Source organism: Pseudorca crassidens, chromosome 4 (assembly GCF_039906515.1).
Source record: "Pseudorca crassidens isolate mPseCra1 chromosome 4, mPseCra1.hap1, whole genome shotgun sequence".
In the NCBI taxonomy this organism is placed as follows: domain Eukaryota; kingdom Metazoa; phylum Chordata; class Mammalia; order Artiodactyla; family Delphinidae; genus Pseudorca; species Pseudorca crassidens.
Window position 1 is genome coordinate 75,281,746 of NC_090299.1, and position 17,813 is coordinate 75,299,558.

Here is a 17,813-nt window from a genome sequence, read left to right on the forward strand (position 1 = left end):
GGTGCTCTCATCCATTATGTTATGCTAGTGATAAATGGAATTAATTTATTCTCTGCTGCTTTTTAATTAACCTAGAACTTACATGTTTTTTTTCCCTGTGAAATAGTTCTACTCAATGAAATTTTCAGTAATCATCAGCTGGGACCCCAGAAGCTGAGCCAGAATAGAAAGAAAAGGAATGGCTATGTCTCTCCCAATATTTTTTTGGGGGGGGTGAAATAGAAAAGAATAGCTTTATTGCTTTGGCAGGCAAAGGAGGCCACAGGAGGCTAATGCCCTCAAAACCGTGTGTCCCTCTCTCCCAATATTGACAGTGTTAATACTAATAAGCATAATGGGAACGTGGATCACTCTTATGCAGGCTCTATAAGTTGCCTTAGGATAAAAGTCACCCAGAAGTTTTGGATACGCTGACACTCCCTTCACTGATTCTCTAAGAAGCCGCTCCACCTGCTCATCAGATATCATTGCCAAGAACAAGGGGTTGCAAAGAGGCTTGTCATGCTATAGCTTTATGCATCCTACTGTCTTCCAGAATTTTCAACATGAAATTAGTGGGAACTTAACACAGGATACTCTAGTTTTTTTTTTTAAATACATTTTATTGTTTAGAGCAGTTTTAGGTTCACAGAAAAGTCAATCAGTGTAGTATTTTAACTTTAAAATTCTACGTATACAAAAATAACTTCATTGAGATACTATACACATATCATAAAATTTACCCTTTTAAATTGTAGAATTCTGTTTTTCAGTATATTCATGGAGTTGTGCAACCGTCACCACTCTAAGTTCATAATTAAAATTTACTTTTAAATGATGAAATTAAAATATCACTTAGAGAATATAAAGAAAAAGAAAAAATATCCTTCTAACTCCCCATTCTAACTAAATTCTTGTCATTTTGGGTGCATTTTATTTTAGATTTTTTAGCATTGAGATATTTTTATGAAGAATGATGAGAGTGTTCTACGTCATTATTCAAAATTTTTCTTTTGAGAGTAGATGGCTTTGTCTCTTTAAGCTGCTCCCAGTGTGATGAAGTGTGCTGTGATTCTTACTGCTGCATGTACACATGAAATTATTCAAGTGAAGAAATAACTTCATGGCTGTGTATGCTGTGGTGTGATGCTATTTCTCTTGGTATTTGAGCATCCAATGCACTGTTAAAGCTTTAGACTTTTGGTCACTAGTAGTGAACAGATGTCTTTTATTCCATTGTGCTACAGTATGAAAACATTAAAAGCTTAACTTATTTAATAAAGCTGGAATGTCCTTAGATGATGATGTCCCCTTAAACTAAGGGCAGATTCAGTACTAGGCATTGTGAAGGAGTGATTTCAATGAGCGTCGGACAATAAGTATATAAGAGTGAACAATAGGAGAAAGACAGTAGAAACATAGACAGTGGATCTGAACACATTTATAGAAGTTACACAAATGGCAAAAAAATATATGAAAAGATACTCTGGGGACGTGAATGAAAACATTTTTTTTTCTGGAATCAGAGTAAGAACAATTGAAAAAAATGGGTTATGTTAAATGCAGTAAAGGACATGGGAAATGAGACACATACTTTGAGAGTGTAATGTTTCAGTCTTTTAAGAGGCTAATTTGATAGTATTTATTTAGAATGACTATCATCTTTAATTGAAGAATACCACTCTTAAGAATTTTGCAGAAGTAATATCATTATATATAAAAACATGTACAGAGATGTCCATTGAAGCCATACTTGCAATGACAAGAAATTTGAAACAGTCTGTTGCTCAGCAATAGGAAAATTGGTTAAATAAATTATGGTTCAGACAGACAATAAAATGGAAAAGGTATAATATATGTATTTCCCAGCGCAGATGTACATGTGAAAAAGTGGAACTAGGACTTCCTTGGTGGCACAGTGGTTAAGAATCCACCTGCCAATGCAGGGGACACGGGTTCGAGCCCTGGTCTGGGAAGATCTCACATGCCACGGAGCAACTAAGCCCGTGTGCCACAACTACTGGGCCCGCGTGCCACAACTACTGAAGCCCGCGCACCTAGAGCCCGTGTTCCGTAACAAAAGAAACCACCGCAGTGAGAAGCCCGTGCACTGCAACGAAGAGTAGCCCCCACTCGCCACAACTAGGGAAAGTCCACGCGCAGCAATGAAGACCCAATGCAGCCAAAAATAAATAAATTTATTTTTTTAAAAAAGTGGAACTATTATAACTTCCCTTTTATTTTTTAAAAAAATTAAAAATTAAAAATTTTTTTCTAAAATTTTAAAATTTTTTAAAAAATAAATGCATTTGTAGGTAAGTCTGTCTATGTGTAGGAAAACAGGTTGAGGGTTATTTTACTTTTTGTTTTATATGATTTTTCAATTGATTGGATTGTGAGTGATTTTTACTTTTTTTTCCCCCATGCGTTTTTCAAACCCCAAATTTGGAAAATTAAGTGACATTCTTAAGTCTCTCACAGATGAAAGAATGCAACAATTCGAGCCAGGCTGTTGAAGTATTGACAGGTGGAACTCCTTAAGAAACCAGCTTTAATGACTAGCTAGCATTGATTTCTAATTAGTATATCAGCAGTTTATGGAAAAAGATGTTTCTAAAGTAGATGGAAATAGTGTCTACTCAGGCTAAATCTTTTGAAATAATTTTTATTTTTTTCTAATCATAAAAGTAAAATATCATTATAAAACACTTTGAAAAAAATAAGAATATAAAGAAGATAATAAAAATTACCTGTCATTCTATCACATAGAGATAATAGTAGGCTAAGTCTTAAAACCTCATCTGTGCCATCAACTTGAAATTTCAAAACGATTTTATTTTCACAACGAGTGTGTGCATCACCCTAACCACCTTGTCTAATTGCTGAATTAGAGGTGGGATCCATACAATCTTAATGAAGTTCCCTGAATGTTTCCTGTAGAAAATTAGCTTTGGTAATATTGCATGTTGTAATCAGAATTAAAAGAGTAGGATAGAAATGCTGAAAGGTAAAAAAAGAAGGGAGCTCCAGTGACAGACAAGTGTGACAGGCAATTCCTACATTTTCACGTTATTAAAGAAGGGAGTAGAAGTGGCTGTGATCAAACTAGGCAGTAAAGCAATTTCCCTTTGTTTCTCCCCTCCTGCTGTCAGTGCTGGCAGCCAACCAACAATCATTGAGGAGCTGGCGAGAGTGGAAAGAACCATCAGTGACCTGAGTACTTGTGTTACTTGGTACCCGGAGAGTAATTCTCTGAGGGACTTGACCCTCACGATATACTTGTAGGAGGAGAGATTGGATTACAGAGTTAACCGTCCTAAGCTTCTCACCCTGGTAGTATTCCTTAAGTCTCCCCTTTGCCATGCCAGACCCCGATTCCTCCCTCATGATCAGCCCATACATCACAGGCAGTTCTGGTCAGTAGCTTTTTGAGATCCCTTCCTCCCTTCACCCCCAAGTCCAAAATTGCATAGTGAGCTGTGCTCCCACAGGCTCTGAGTAGCTTCTAACTAGATTCAGAGCATTGGGTAGTTTCTGACTCCTCAGCACTTTACTATGCCATCCTCACCTTAACAATGGCACATAATTTGTGGGGTCCAGGGCAAAACAAAAATGTGGGCCCCTTGTTCAAAAATTTAGAATTTTGAGACAGTGTAGACAAAGCATTAGAACAGGTGGTGGCGGGGGTGGGGGGCTTTTGGAACTGCAGTTTGCCTGCCCACGAAGCTGGCTCTGCTCACCTTAGCCTCACCTCCTGACCAGAGGTCTCCTATTACTGACAGAAGGCACATAGATAGTACCCTCATTCCTCCTCCTTTCCTTTTTTGAGTTCATCTAGTACTTAACATCGTACGGGGCTACCGGCCTTCTGATCCTTGGAACAAAACTGTTCTTGGACAAGAACAGGTATTGTAGTGGGGGAACACATTCTTTTTCCTACTGCCCTCCTTGGTTCTCCACCCGGGGCCCTGTAGATTGTACTGACAAGGACAGATTAACAAGGGGATAACAAACAAACGTTTGTTAACATGTGCAAAACACTTACACATGGGAGTACCCAGAGTTGAGTAGTTCCAAGGGATGGTTAGAACTTGGGCTTATATAGCACCTTAGCAAAATAACAATACATTTTTAGAGAAGTGACAAGAGAAAGGAAAAGGACTTTGAGTCTCTAGGGACAGCAAATTGTTAGAAAGCAAGTATATGGGAAACTAATGGATAAGGAATAAGAGCCAGTCAGTAAGGTTTGTCATGCAGACTCCTCTGGTGCCACCTCTGGGCTGACACAGGTCTAAAGTTGTCTCTGGTGGTTAACTTTTGTCCTTTCTGGTAGAGAGATGGGGGACACCTTTGTAAATTTATGTCCTGCTTTTAGGCAAATGGGAACACAGAGATCTTTTCTTGTGTCTGCTTTTTCTCGGTTGCCTTCAGCTCAAAATGATCCTTATGGTAGAGTGGCATATATTGGGGGGGGGCATTTTCTGCTATCCTACAGTGTCCTTTCTGGGCACACGTAGCCCATCTGACACCTTGTACACATTCAAAAAAGACTGCACTTCCCTCCTGCAGACACAGCCCTGTGCTGGGGCTCAGCACTCGCTGAGTGGCAGGCAAGCTGGATTTCATTCACCTCCAGCATGCCTGACTGGGCATCCTCATGCAGGGAATAGGCTGCATAATCCTACACAGTCGCCTTGCCCAGGGAACAACCTGGCTGATCCCTTGTCACAGAATGGCAAGGTCAGCAGGCTAGAACGTCCTTTCTCCTTAATTGTTCCCACATGACCATCCCAATCCCTTGACTTGAGGCTTCTTGGATTTGCACTCTAGGCTAAGCTTCTTTGCCCTTTTTATTGTTTGGTTTTGCTCACTTATTTCCAGAATTCCTTTTCTATGATTACAAATCATGTGTTATTGGGATCCATCTACTTAGCTTTGCTGCATGAGTTTCTTTAGTAGCAGGTACAGATCCATTAGACTCTCCTCCCATCGTTCTGTTTTAAGTTGGTGGGGTTTTCAGTCTCACTCCTAAGATGGAATACGTTTAAACAAAAGAAATGAATGAAATATAAAAAGAAGCATGAATTATTATACTCTTTACAGTGTTTTGTGATTCCTGGATAGCTTTGCTTTAGAGTAAGCCAGGGAAACGTGAGGACTGAGGTAAGAGAGGAGAAAAACAAGTGAAGTGAGGTTCTCAAGAGGGCTTTTTCAGACTGGGTTTTGACACGTTAAAAATTAAAAGGATGTCAGATTTCCTTCTTTCCACACCCACCAAAAGTAAATAATGCATACACGCAGAAAGAGTTGTGGGAGATGGAATCTGTTCATGTTGGCCGTTTAAAACGCTGCATACATTCCTCCCATGAAATCACAGTAAAGCAGCAGAAGGGCCATGCTGAGTTGCTATCGGACGATGCAGCCTGGCATTCAGATTACAGTCAAGCCCAGGAATGGGTTGAGGAGGCACAGGGGAAAATCATCCAAAACAGACTAAGCCCCCATGAACTCTGCTAAACTCTTTTATTACCTGTTTAAATGTTTGTGTGTGTGAGTGCATATGTGTGTGTGAGCGTGGGAACATGTGTCTGTGTGTGTTGGGGAGAGGGCTGGAAACTAAAAAAGTCCAGTACTTATTACAGAAAAAAACCCTTTCTTTTATTTACCTGCTTGGATCCTCACATTTGTTCTGATTGGTTTGCCATTTCTGATGGCAGAAATTCAGGGTCTATGGTTTTGAAACAGATTTCGGTACTCCTGTGGCTTAGTATTGTAACTGCGAATTTAGAGTTATTCTATATGAACAGATTTATAAACAAAGATACATAATATGTGTGCATGTGTTCTTGCTCCCCTTTCCTATAGATAGATCTAGAATTTATAGGAATATTAGATTCCTGCCATTAAAAATATTTAAGGCAGATGAGAAGAATATTTTCTTTGATTTTTATTTGAAAGCAGAATTTCCTTTTACTCTTCCATACTGCTTTGTTTCTGATAAAAGAATTGGATCTCTAGGTTAGTGTGAATTAATATGTGCTTATTTTACTAGTTAGGATATAAGCTTGACCATGAAGAGCAGGACCGCAAATAACAGGAATACAATGGAAATGTATTTCTCTCTCTTGTAACACCTCAGGGATAGACGGCTCAGGACAGTATGGTGGCCCTACTCTGGGACCTAAGTTCCTTCTCCCTTGTTACTCAGCCATAACTAGTGTGTGTTCATCACCAATGTGGTCCAAGGTGGCTTGCTACCATGTCCATGTTCTCAGGACCAAGATGGAGGAAGGGGAAGAAAAACAGCATATGCCTTCCCTTTAAGCACACATCCTGGAAGTTGCCTATATCTCATTAGCCAGACCTTAGCCATAAATTTCATAGTGGACAGCCAGGCACCTCGCTGAAAACCATGGAGTTTAATGTCGTTGAAGAAAGGGAGAGTGGACACTGGGGGACTGACAGCTGTCAGTCTCTGTCATACTCATCTCTGAGATCATTCTGCTCCTCACATTTTGAACCCAGAGCACTATATGTTATGTAACATAATTAGCTTATTAAGAAGTTAGGTGCAAGGATCATACACTATGATCAAGTGGGGTTTATCCCAGGAATGCAAGGATTCTTCACTATACGCAAATCAATCAATGTGATACACCATATTAACAAATTGAAGGAGAAAAACCATATGATCATCTCAATAGATGCAGAGAAAGCTTTCGACAAAATTCAACAACAATTTATGATAAAAACCCTCCAGAAAGTAGGCATAGAGGGAGCTTTCCTCAACCTAATAAAGGCCATATACGACAAACCCACAGCCAACATCGTCCTCAATGGTGAAAAACTGAAAGCATTTCCTCTAAGATCAGGAACAAGACGAGGTTGCGGACTCTCACCACTCTTATTCAACATAGTTTTGGAAGTTTTAGCCACAGCAATTAGAGAAGAAAAAGAAATAAAAGGAATCCAAATCGGAAAAGAAGTAAAACTGTCACTGTTTGCAGATGACATGATACTATACATAGATCATCCTAAAGATACTACCAGAAAACTACTAGAGCTAATCAATGAATTTGGTAAAGTAGCAGGATACAAAATTAATGCACAGAAATCTCTTGTATTCCTATACACTAATGATGAAAAATCTGAAAGTGAAATCAAGAAAACACTCCCATTTACCATTGTAACAAAAAGAATAAAATATCTAAGAATAAACCTACCTAAGGAGACAAAAGACCTGTATGCAGAAAATTATAAGACACTGATGAAAGAAATTAAAGATGATACAAATAGATGGAGAGATATACCATGTTCTTGGATTGGAAGAATCAACATTGTGAAAATGACTCTACTACCCAAAGCAATCTACAGATTCAAGGCAATCCCTATCAAACTACCACTGGCATTTTTCACAGTACTAGAACAAAAATTTCACAATTTGTATAGAAACACAAAAGACCCCGAATAGCCAAAGCAATCTTGAGAAAGAAAAACGGAGCTGGAGGAATAAGGCTCCCTGACTTCAGACTACACTACAAAGCTACAGTAATCAAGACAATATGGTACTGGCACAAAAACAGAAATATAGATCAATGGAACAGGATAGAAAGCCCAGAGATAAACCCACGCACATATGGTCACCTTATCTTTGATAAAGGAGGCAAGAATATACAGTGGAGAAAAGACAGCCTCTTCAATAAGTGGTGCTGGGAAAACTGGACAGCTGCATGTAAAGAATGAAATTAGAACACTCCCTAACACCATACACAAAAATAAACTCAAAATGGATTAAAGGCCTAAATGTAAGGCCAGACACCATCAAACTCTTAGAGGAAAACATAGGTAGAACACTCTATGACATAAATTACAGAAAGATCCTTTTTGACCCACACCTCCTAGAGAAATGGAAATAAAAACAAAAATAAACAAATGCGACCTAATGAAACTTCAAAGCTTTTGCACAGCAAAGGAAACCGTAAACAAGACGAAAAGAGAACCCTCAGAATGGGAAAAAATATTTGCAAATGAAGCAACTGACAAAGGATTAATCTCCAAGACATACAAGCAACTCATGCAGCTCAATATCCAAAAAACAAACAACCCAATCCAAAAATGGGCAGAAGACCTAAATAGATATTTCTCCAAAGAAGATATACAGATTGCCAACAAACACATGAAAGAATGCTCAACATCATTAATCATTAGAGAAATGCAAATCAAAACTACAATGACATATCATCTCACACCAGTCAGAATGGCCATCATCAAAAAATCTAGAAAGAATAAATGCTGGAGAGGGTGTGGAGAAAAGGGAACCCTCTTGCACTGTTGGTGGGAATGTAAATTGATACAGCCACTATGGAGAACAGTATGGAGGTTCCTTAAAAAGCTAAAAATAGAATTACCATACAACCCAGCAATCCCACTACTGGGCATATACCCTGCAAAAACCATTATTCAAAAAGAGTCATGTTCCAAAATGTTCATTGCGGCTCTATTTACAATAGCCACGACATGGAAGCAACCTAAGTGTCCATCAACAGATGAATGGATAAAGAAGATGTGGCACATATATACCATGGAATATTACTCAGCCATAAAAAGGAACGAAACTGAGTTATTTGTAGTGGGGTGGATGGACCTAGAGACTGTCATACAGAGTGAAGTAAGTCAGAAAGAGAAAAACAAATACCGTATGCTAACACATATATATGGAATCTAAAAAAAAGAAAAAAGAAAAAATAATTCTCTGAAGAACCTAGGGGCAAGACGGGAATGAAGATGCAGACCTACTAGAGAATGGGCCTGAGGATACGGGGAGGGGGAATGGTAAACTGGGACAAAGTGAGAGAGTGGCATGGACATATATACACTACCAAATTTTAAATAGATAGCTAGTGGGAAGCAGCTGCATAGCATGGGGCAATCAGCTCGGTGCTTTGTGACCACCTAGAGGGGGGGGGATAGGGAGGGTGGGAGGGAGGGAGATGCAAGAGGGAAGAGATATGGGGACATATGTAGTATAACTGATTCAATTTTTTATAAAGCAGAAACTAACACACCATTGTAAAGCAATTATACTCCAGTAAAGATGTTAAAAAAAACAACAAGGGCTTCCCTGGTGGCGCAGTGGTTGAGAGTCCGCCTGCCGATGCAGGGGACACGGGTTTGTGCCCCGGTCTGGGAAGATCCCACATGCCGCGGAGCGGCTAGGCCCGTGAGCCATGGCCGCTGAGCCTGCGCGTCCGGAGCCTGTGCTCCGCAACGGGAGAGGCCACAACAGTGAGAGGCCCACGTACCGCAAAAAAAAAAACCAACAACAATAACAACAAAAAAAGAAGTTAGGTGCAAAATCTGACATGAATTGCAAATGGCTTCCATATCACCAGTCAATTTTGATTATATGCCAGTGGCTGCCTGTGGCTTGTTAAGAAGGATTGTAGTTCTGTATTTGCACTGAACAGGAAAATAATTACATGATCAATAAGTGATACCTGCCTGGGCCCAGGATAGGAAAATAACATCGTATATTTGTTATCATCATCTTAATTCAGAGAACAACTCTTATAAAGTCATAGATTTTGTTGTCAGTAGCACTGTTAAGAGATGTTTTCTTTTTTTCCCAATGATTCATTCCATTGCCACCAAGCAAGTATTTAAATTGGAGGATGCGATTGGGATTTTATATATAAGGGAAATACCACTGACTAGTGGAAAGGCAGGTTCAACTGAAGGACCAAGTGAGATAAATTTTTAGAACACACAAGAAAACCTGAAGGCACGAAGACAGCCACCATTATGTGATCATATTCAGAAAAGAAAAGGTGAGAAACAGATTGGTAAGAATCAGTTAATTTTCTCCTAGCTCTGAAATTGTTTATATGACTGAGTTTGTAGTTTCAAATTCTGTGTGTGTGCTGCCTTGTTTTGCTTTATCTTTTTAATGTGTCTTTTCTCTTCAGCTAGCTATGTATGAGGTCTTGAGAAAAAGTCTACCCACAACCTCTTACACAGAGAGAAAGAGTGCAATCGATATTTGTTGATTGCTGGATTGAAACCATGCATGATGTTCTAGGTTGCAATTTTTTGTGTGTATTCAAGGAGTTTGCTCACTGCATAGGCGTTACTACCTCTATTCGTCTTCCAGACGCTGAGGTTGAAGGTGACTAAGTGAATTATACCATTCTTCCGGTGGTTCTGAATGCATTATTGATTAGTAAGCAGAAATGACTACTAGCATAAATGGCAGTTGAGGATTTTCTTCCTCTCTTTTACCTTGTGTCGTTTTGGCAGGAGAAGTGAAGGACAATTTTCAAGCCTCTCCAAGCTTCATGATAAATAATTGCTGGATAAATTAGTATCCTTGTCTAGATGACAGCAAAACAAGGGGTCAGATCTGGCTGCCCTGATTTTGCTTTCCCTGTGCAGCCCACTGGCGGCAGTGTCCTTCCTTTTGGTTCTGGTCCCAGTTCCTCCCTTGCTGTCTGTAACTGTGGGTGAGTCATGGCAACCTTGCTGCCCTCCTTTTTCCAATTGTAAAAGAGAGATGAGTTGCCACCAGATGTCTTAAAGTGCCTTGGACTTCTGGAATGGAAGACCCTCTGGAAGCAGGAAGCATTGTTGTTGAGGTAAATGGGCTCTTTGCATGATAACTAACTCATCTTCCCCTCTCCCCTCAACCAGATTTCCTGCTGAGGTAAGGAATGTGGAGTGGGTTTTTTGTTTTTCTCTTCAGCTTTCAGTTCCTTTTGTGTATGTCTGGCCTTGTAAATGTGGTGAATAAATGCTATAATTATAACCCTTTTTGACAGCTCTGTAATTTAATTGTAATTCACTCTGAGCATCTTTTTAAGACAATGATGTGTACTGAAGATGCAGCTGTTCCAATCTCATCTGCTAAACTGACAGGAATTGTTGGAATCATTGTCCTAGCAACTGTGGGAACTTTCAGTCTATTCGAGGCCAAATACAGGAATATACTCTGTGTGGGGGAGTTCTGTGTGTGTGACCTCTTTCTGTACCCTGGTTTGGCAAAAGTAGCAGTGTGATATTTACAGAGAAGCATGATTTAAAATTGGCCTTTGCATAAATATGTAAATTACATATTCTAAAGTGGAGAAACTCGTGGATTTATTTTCTGCAGTAAGCTAAGCTATATACCTCTGTTAACATTCAGAGGTATTCCCTCTGGCAACCTGAAGTTGATTCCTGCCAGCACTGGCAGGTGTTCATTGGAAACCCACTGATCCTCACACGTTGTTATTATTTCTTAGGGCTGGCATAACAAAGTACCACAGACTGGATGGATTAAATAACAGAAATTGATTGTTTTGTTCTTTGTGTTCTGGAGGCTAGAAGTCCAAAATCAAGGTGTTGGCAGGTTTGATTCCTTCTGAGTGCTGTGAGAGAGAATGTTTATTCCTCTCTCGCAGCTTCTGGTAGCTTCAGGTGTTCCTTGGCTTGTACATGATGTTCTCTCTGTGTCTTCACATCGTCTTCCCTCGTCTTCCCTCTATGTGTGTCCCTGTACAAATCTCCCCTTTTTATAAGGACATCAGTCATGGACTAGGACCCACCCTAAAGACCTCATTTTAACTTGATTGCTTCTGTAAAGATCCTGTCTCCAAATAAGGTCACATTCTGAGGCACTGGGGGTTAGGACTCTTAACAAATCTTTTCTGGAGGGGACTCCATTCAACTCATAACAGATGTCTACTTGAATATGCAGAAATTTTCTTCTTATAATAGCTACAAATAATTTGTGCCCTAAAAGACTTTTGGATGATTGCAGGAAGACTCTCACAAGAATTATTTGTTTTATAGTGATATGGAGCATTTAAATCTACCATCTTTCTGATATTTGGCCAAGTAGTTGCAGTGGAGCCTGGGCTGACTTTTGACCTTCACTGGCCTGAATACAACTGACTGAATACAAGATGTTGTGAAAGAATTGATAATAGCAGGTCACCTCAGAACCTTCTAACTGGTAGGTGGCCTGAAGATGAGTTCTTCTAGTTGAATCTGAACCCCAGTTCTTGACCCCAGTTCTTCTCTTCCCCACCACTTCTACGCCCTGTTATAAGAGGAGTTTGAATATAATTCGGGAAGATGTTTCTAGTATCAGGAAATTCCTCCATTTGAAGATTCTGGTGGGCTCAATCACAGTTTGTTATGAAACAGAAATTTGAATATAATATCTAAGATTAAGGAAATAAAATGGAAGGAATGAAGATAGCTTGATGTGATAGAAATAACAGTGAACCGGATATTAGGGAAACAGACTCTGGTCAAGATTCTGCAATTAACTAACGTGACCTTGGACAAGTAAATTCACCTTTCTGTTTACTGACTGTACGGTGTGGGCATTAGATCATTAGGTGACCTTCCAACTTAAAGTCCTGTGATTCCAGAGTCACTGCTACACAAGAAGAGACAGTAATGATTTAGGTCAGTGCCCAAATGTGCTTGGGGAAGTCTTAAAAGGTGTTGGGTCAGAGACTCAACATAATCTGTGAAAACATGAATGATTATCAGGTGCACTGAGGCTTACACTGCAAGGAGGTAAAATGAGGAAACGAATTGGGGAAACTCAGTTGTAAGAAATATGAGAAAGGAGACCAAAAGATTTATTTGAGTGAAGGAAAGAAAAGGAGGAGTAGAAGCTCTCAGAAACCCACCCATGGCTATGGTAGGCAGGCACCTACCTGCTCCCCCCTCTCCTCCAGTACCTTGATCAGTAGCCACACCTGTATCTTTATTACCGCTCAGGTGTATTTCTGAAGCCAAATATTTACTTTCCCCATAATCTCAAATATCCTGAACATGCAAGAAAAAAGTAATCAGATCACAGGCTCCCTTTTCTTCCTAGGAGATCAGCAAAGGAGTCTAATTAGGAGGACTTGTGATTTCTAGTCTCCGCTCTTGTGACCAACTTTTGGCTCTCCATAAACAAGCTCTTTGAACTTCACTCCTCTCCCTGAGAAATGAGATGGTAGGGTTTTAGTTGGTTTATGCCAAAGGGAAACTTGCCCTTATTTGAAGGAGTTGGATAGCCTGCTGGAGCCTTTTGGAGGAAGGGCACAAGCCTCACTGCAGTTCTTGGTGTGCTGTGTGAATAATACAGGATGTTGATTTCAGGACCATCTGCAATAAGGACAAGCCAATAAATTCATTTTAATGGCCTAGTAATTTTTTTGCAAGCCTGTCTTTTGATTTTTTTTTTTTTTTGAATTTTGTTCTTTGAGCTGAGAACTCTTGGAGAAGGAGTTTGGTTGGCTGTAAGGCATGATTATTCATTTATTAAATATCGACTAGAAGAAATAATAGTTATGGAATGCAGTGACACACACTATATTAGAGGGTTGAACAAAGGACTCTGGGAGCCTAGTGGAAGGGGGGAGATGAGTGCAAGGGGAACACGGTCCCTGAGAGTCCTGCTTGGAGGAAGTGAGGGCAGGCTTCCTAGATGTAGCATTTTAGTTAGGTCTCAAAGGAGGGGTAGAGAGTAAACACTCACTAGATGGAGAAGTGAAAGGAAGTTCCAGGCAGATGGATAACCATGGCAAAGAAGAAAGTGCTTGATGTATTCAGAATGCAGCCAGTAATCCAGCATGCTTGAGTTTGAGGGTTTGTAGTAAGAAGAGACGGGGCAAACCCCTGGAAAAGGAGTAGATTAAGGCTAGATTATGAAAGATGTCAATGTTGTGCCATGCTAGGGAGCTAAACTTGACCCTGTGGGGTAAGAGAGACACTGAAAGTTTTAAAACATGATCAGATCTGCAGTCTAGGAAGATCATTCTGACAGCCACATGGATTATGGATTGAAAGGCCCAAAACCATGGTCAGGAAAATGAATTTGGAAACTATTGCAATAGCACATTGAGAAAAGCAAGACCTATTTCCTTGGTTCAGGTGCTTCTTTCCTCTTGCCTGCTGTTAACCTCTTCAGGAGCTTCTACTCAGGAGCATTTATTATGGTCGTTACAAGGTTAAGAGCTGCTGCGCTTTTTTTTTGAAGTTCATTGTGTTTTTAAATCTTTCTTTAATTTAATTTTTAAACAGGTAATGCATTTACATATATCAAAAATACCAAAGTTTAAAAGGTATAAAGTGAACTCTTCTTCCCACCCCATTTCTCATGTCAATTTCCCCCTCTCCATGGTACCACTGTTTTTAGTTTTATGTGAATCTCACCAGAGATTTTTTCATGTATATATAAGAAGAGACTAATCTATATTGTTTCACCGCTTATAACAAATATGTATGTCAGGCACACAGTGCTTGCTGTTTTCACTGGAGTTCTGCACTCTGAGTGTCCTGTAGAGTCTCCCACAGTCTGGATTTTGCTGATTGCATCCCTGCAGTGGAGTTTATATGTTCCTCTGTCCTCTGTGTTTTTTGTAAATTGGTAGTTGGATCAAAGCACTGTCAGATTTAGATTAGATTTTTTCCCAAGACTGTTTCATAGGTGGTGTGCTCTTCCAGCTAGGGGCAGACAATACCAGGTTGTCTCTTTTTCTGTGGCTTCTAGTACTTTTATGGCTTCATCTTTAACATTTTAATATTTGCCCCACTTGGAGTTTTTCTTGGTGTATGGTGTGAGTATGCTTACAAATTTATCTTTTTCCAATTGGCTATCCAGTAATTCCAACATTTATGGAATGATCAATCTTCCCCCACTGATTCTTTTTAATCTGAATGTTTTTATTCATTTTATTTTTATTTATTTTTGATAAGCATCTTTTTTTTCTTATTATCTATTTTATACATATTAGTGTATATATGTCAATCCCAATCGCCCAATTCATCCTACCACCACCACCACTCCCCGCCACTTTTCCCCCTTGGTGTCCATACGTTTGTTCTCTACATCTGTGTCTCAATTTCTGCCCTGCAAACTGGTTCATCTGTACCATTTTTCTGGGTTGCACATATATGCGTTAATATACGATATTTGTTTTTCTCTTTCTGACTTACTTCACTCTGTATGACAGTCTCTGGATCCATCCACGTCTCTACAAATGACCTAATTTCATTCCTTTTTATGGCTGAGTAATATTCTATGGTATATATGTACCACAACTTCTTTATCCATTCGTCTGTCGATGGGCATTTAGGTTGCTTCCATGACATGGCTATTGTAAATAGTGCTGCAATGAACATTGGGATTCATGTGTCTTTTTGAATTATGGTTTTCTCAGGGCATATGCCCAGTAGTGGGATTGCTAGGTCATATGGTAATTCTATTTTTAGATTTTTAAGGAACCTCCATACTGTTCTCCATAGTGGCTGTATCAATTTACATTCCCACCAACAGTGCAAGAGGGTTCCCTTTTCTCCACACCCTCTCCAGCATTTGTTGTTTGTAGATTTTCTGATGATGCCCATTCGAACTGGTGTGAGGTGATACCTCATTGTAGTTTAGATTTGCATTTCTCTAATAATTAGTGATGTTGAGCAGCTTTTCATGTGTTTCTTCCCCATCTGTATGTCTTCTTTGGAGAAATGTCTACTTAGGTCTTTGGCGCATTTTTTGATGGGGTTGTTTGTTTCTTTAATATTGAGCTGCCTGAGCTGTTTATATATTTTGGAGATTAATCCTTTGTCGGTTGATTTCTTTGCAAATATTTTCTCCCACTCTGAGGGTTGTCTTTTCGTCTTGTTTATGGTTTCTTTGCTGTGCAAAAGCTTTTAAGTTTCATTAGGTCCCATTTGTTTATTTCTGTTTTTATTTCCATTACTCTAGGAGGTGGATCAAAAAAGATCTTGCTGTGATTTATGTCAAAGGGTGTTCTTCCTGTGTTTTCCTCTAAGAGTTTTATAGTGTCCGATCTTACATTTAGGTCTCTAATCCATTTTGAGTTTATTTTTGTGTATGGTGTTAGGGAGTGTTCTAATTTCATTCTTTTACATGTAGCTATCCAGTTTTCCCAGCACCACTTACTGAAAAGACTGTCTTTTCTCCACTTTATAGCTTTGCCTCCTTTGTCATAGATTAGTTGACCATAGGTGTGTGGGTTTATCTCTGTGCTTTCTATCTTGTTCCATTGATCCATATTTCTGTTTTTGTACCAGTACCATATTGTCTTGATTACTGTAGCTTTGTAGTATAGTCTGAAGTCAGGGAGTCTGATTCCTCCAGTTCCACTTTTTTCCCTCCAGACTGCTTTGGCTATTGGGGTCTTTTGTGTCTCCCTACAAATTTTAAGATTTTTTGTTCCAGTTCTGTAAAAAATGCCACTGGTAATTTGATAGGGATTGCATTGAATCTGTAGATTGCTTTGGGTAGTATAGTCATTTTCACAGTGTTGGTTCTTCCCATCCAAGAACATGGTATATCTCTCCATCTGTTGGTATCATCTTTAATTTCTTTCATCAGTGTCTTATAGTTTTCTGCATACAGGTCTTTTGTCTCCCTAGGTAGGTTTATTCCTAGGTATTTTATTCTTTTTGTTGCAATGGTAAATAGGAGTGTTTCCTTAATTTCTCTTTCAGATTTTTCATCATCAGTATACAGGAATGCAGGAGATTTCTGTGCATTAATTTTGTATCCTGCTACTTTACCAAATTCATTGATTATCTCTACCAGTTTTCTGATGGCATTTTTAGGATTCTCTATGTATAGTATCATGTCATCTGCAAACAGTGACAGTTTTACTTCTTCTTTTCCAATTTGTATTCCTCTTATTTCTTTTTGTTCTCTGATTGCCGTGGCTAGGACTTCCAAAACTATGTTGAATAAGAGTGGTGAAATTGGACATCCCTGTCTTGTTCCTGATCTTAGAGGAAATGCTTTCAGTTTTTCACCATTGAGAATGACGTTTGCTGTGGGTTTGTCGTATATGGCCTTTATTATGTTGAGGTAGGTTCCCTCTATGCCCACTTTCTGGAGAGCTTTTATCATAAATAAGTGTTGAATTTTGTCAAAAGCTTTTTCTGCATCTATTGTGATGATCATATGGTTTTTATTCTTCAATTTGTTAATATGGTTTATCACTTTGATTGATTTGCGTATATTGAAGAATCCTTGCATCCCTGGGATACATCCCACTTGATCATGGTGTATGATCCTTTTAATGTGTTGTTGGATTTTGTTTGCTAGTATTTTGTTGAGGATTTTTGCATCTATATTCATCAGTGATATTGGTCTTTAATTTTCTTTTTTTGTAGTATCTTTGTCTGGTTTTGGTATCAGGGTGATGGTGGCCTCATAGAATGAGTTTGGGAGTGTTCCTTCCTCTGCAACTTTTTGGAAGAGTTTGAGAACGATGGGTGTTAGCTCTTCTCTAAATGTTTGATAGAATTCACCTGTGAGGTCATCTGATCCTGGACTTTTGTTTGTTGGAAGATTTTTAATCACAGTTTCCATTTCATTACTTGTGATTGGTCTGTTCATATTTTCTATTTCTTCCTGTTTCAGTCTTGGAAGATTATACCTTTCTAAGAATTTGTCCATTTCTTCCAGGTTCTCCATTTTATTGGCATAGAGTTGCTTGTAGTAGTCTTTTAGGATGCTTTGTATTTCTGTGGTGTCTGTTGTAACTTCTCCTTTTTCATTTCTAATTTTATTGATTTGAGTCCCCTCCCTCTTTTTCTTGATGAGTCTGGCTAATGGTTTATCAATTTTGTTTATCTTCTTAAAGAACCAGCTTTTAGTTTTATTGATCTTTGCTGTGTTTTCTTTGTTTCTATTTCATTTATTTCTGCTCTGATCTTTATGATTTCTTTCCTTCTGCTAACTTTGGGTTTTGTGTGTTCTTCTTTCTCTAGTTCCTTTAGGTGTAACGTTAGATTGTTTATTTGAGATTTTTCTTGTTTCTTGAGGTAGGCTT

The 17,813-nt window shown here is 39.0% G+C and overlaps 1 protein-coding gene across 3 annotated transcripts in view; it reads left to right on the forward strand.

The window, feature by feature from the left end:
• CRACD (capping protein inhibiting regulator of actin dynamics) overlaps window positions 1–17,813 on the forward strand; it is a 314,918-nt gene that overhangs the window by 148,908 nt on the left and 148,197 nt on the right. The window contains exon 1 of one of the 3 annotated variants that reach the window (XM_067736080.1): window positions 10,455–10,610. The exons of the other annotated variants lie outside the window; for them this stretch is intronic. The gene's annotated coding sequence lies outside the window, so the exon portion shown is untranslated. Of the gene's footprint in view, window positions 1–10,454; window positions 10,611–17,813 lie in introns of those variants that run through there. 3 annotated transcript variants of the gene reach the window in all.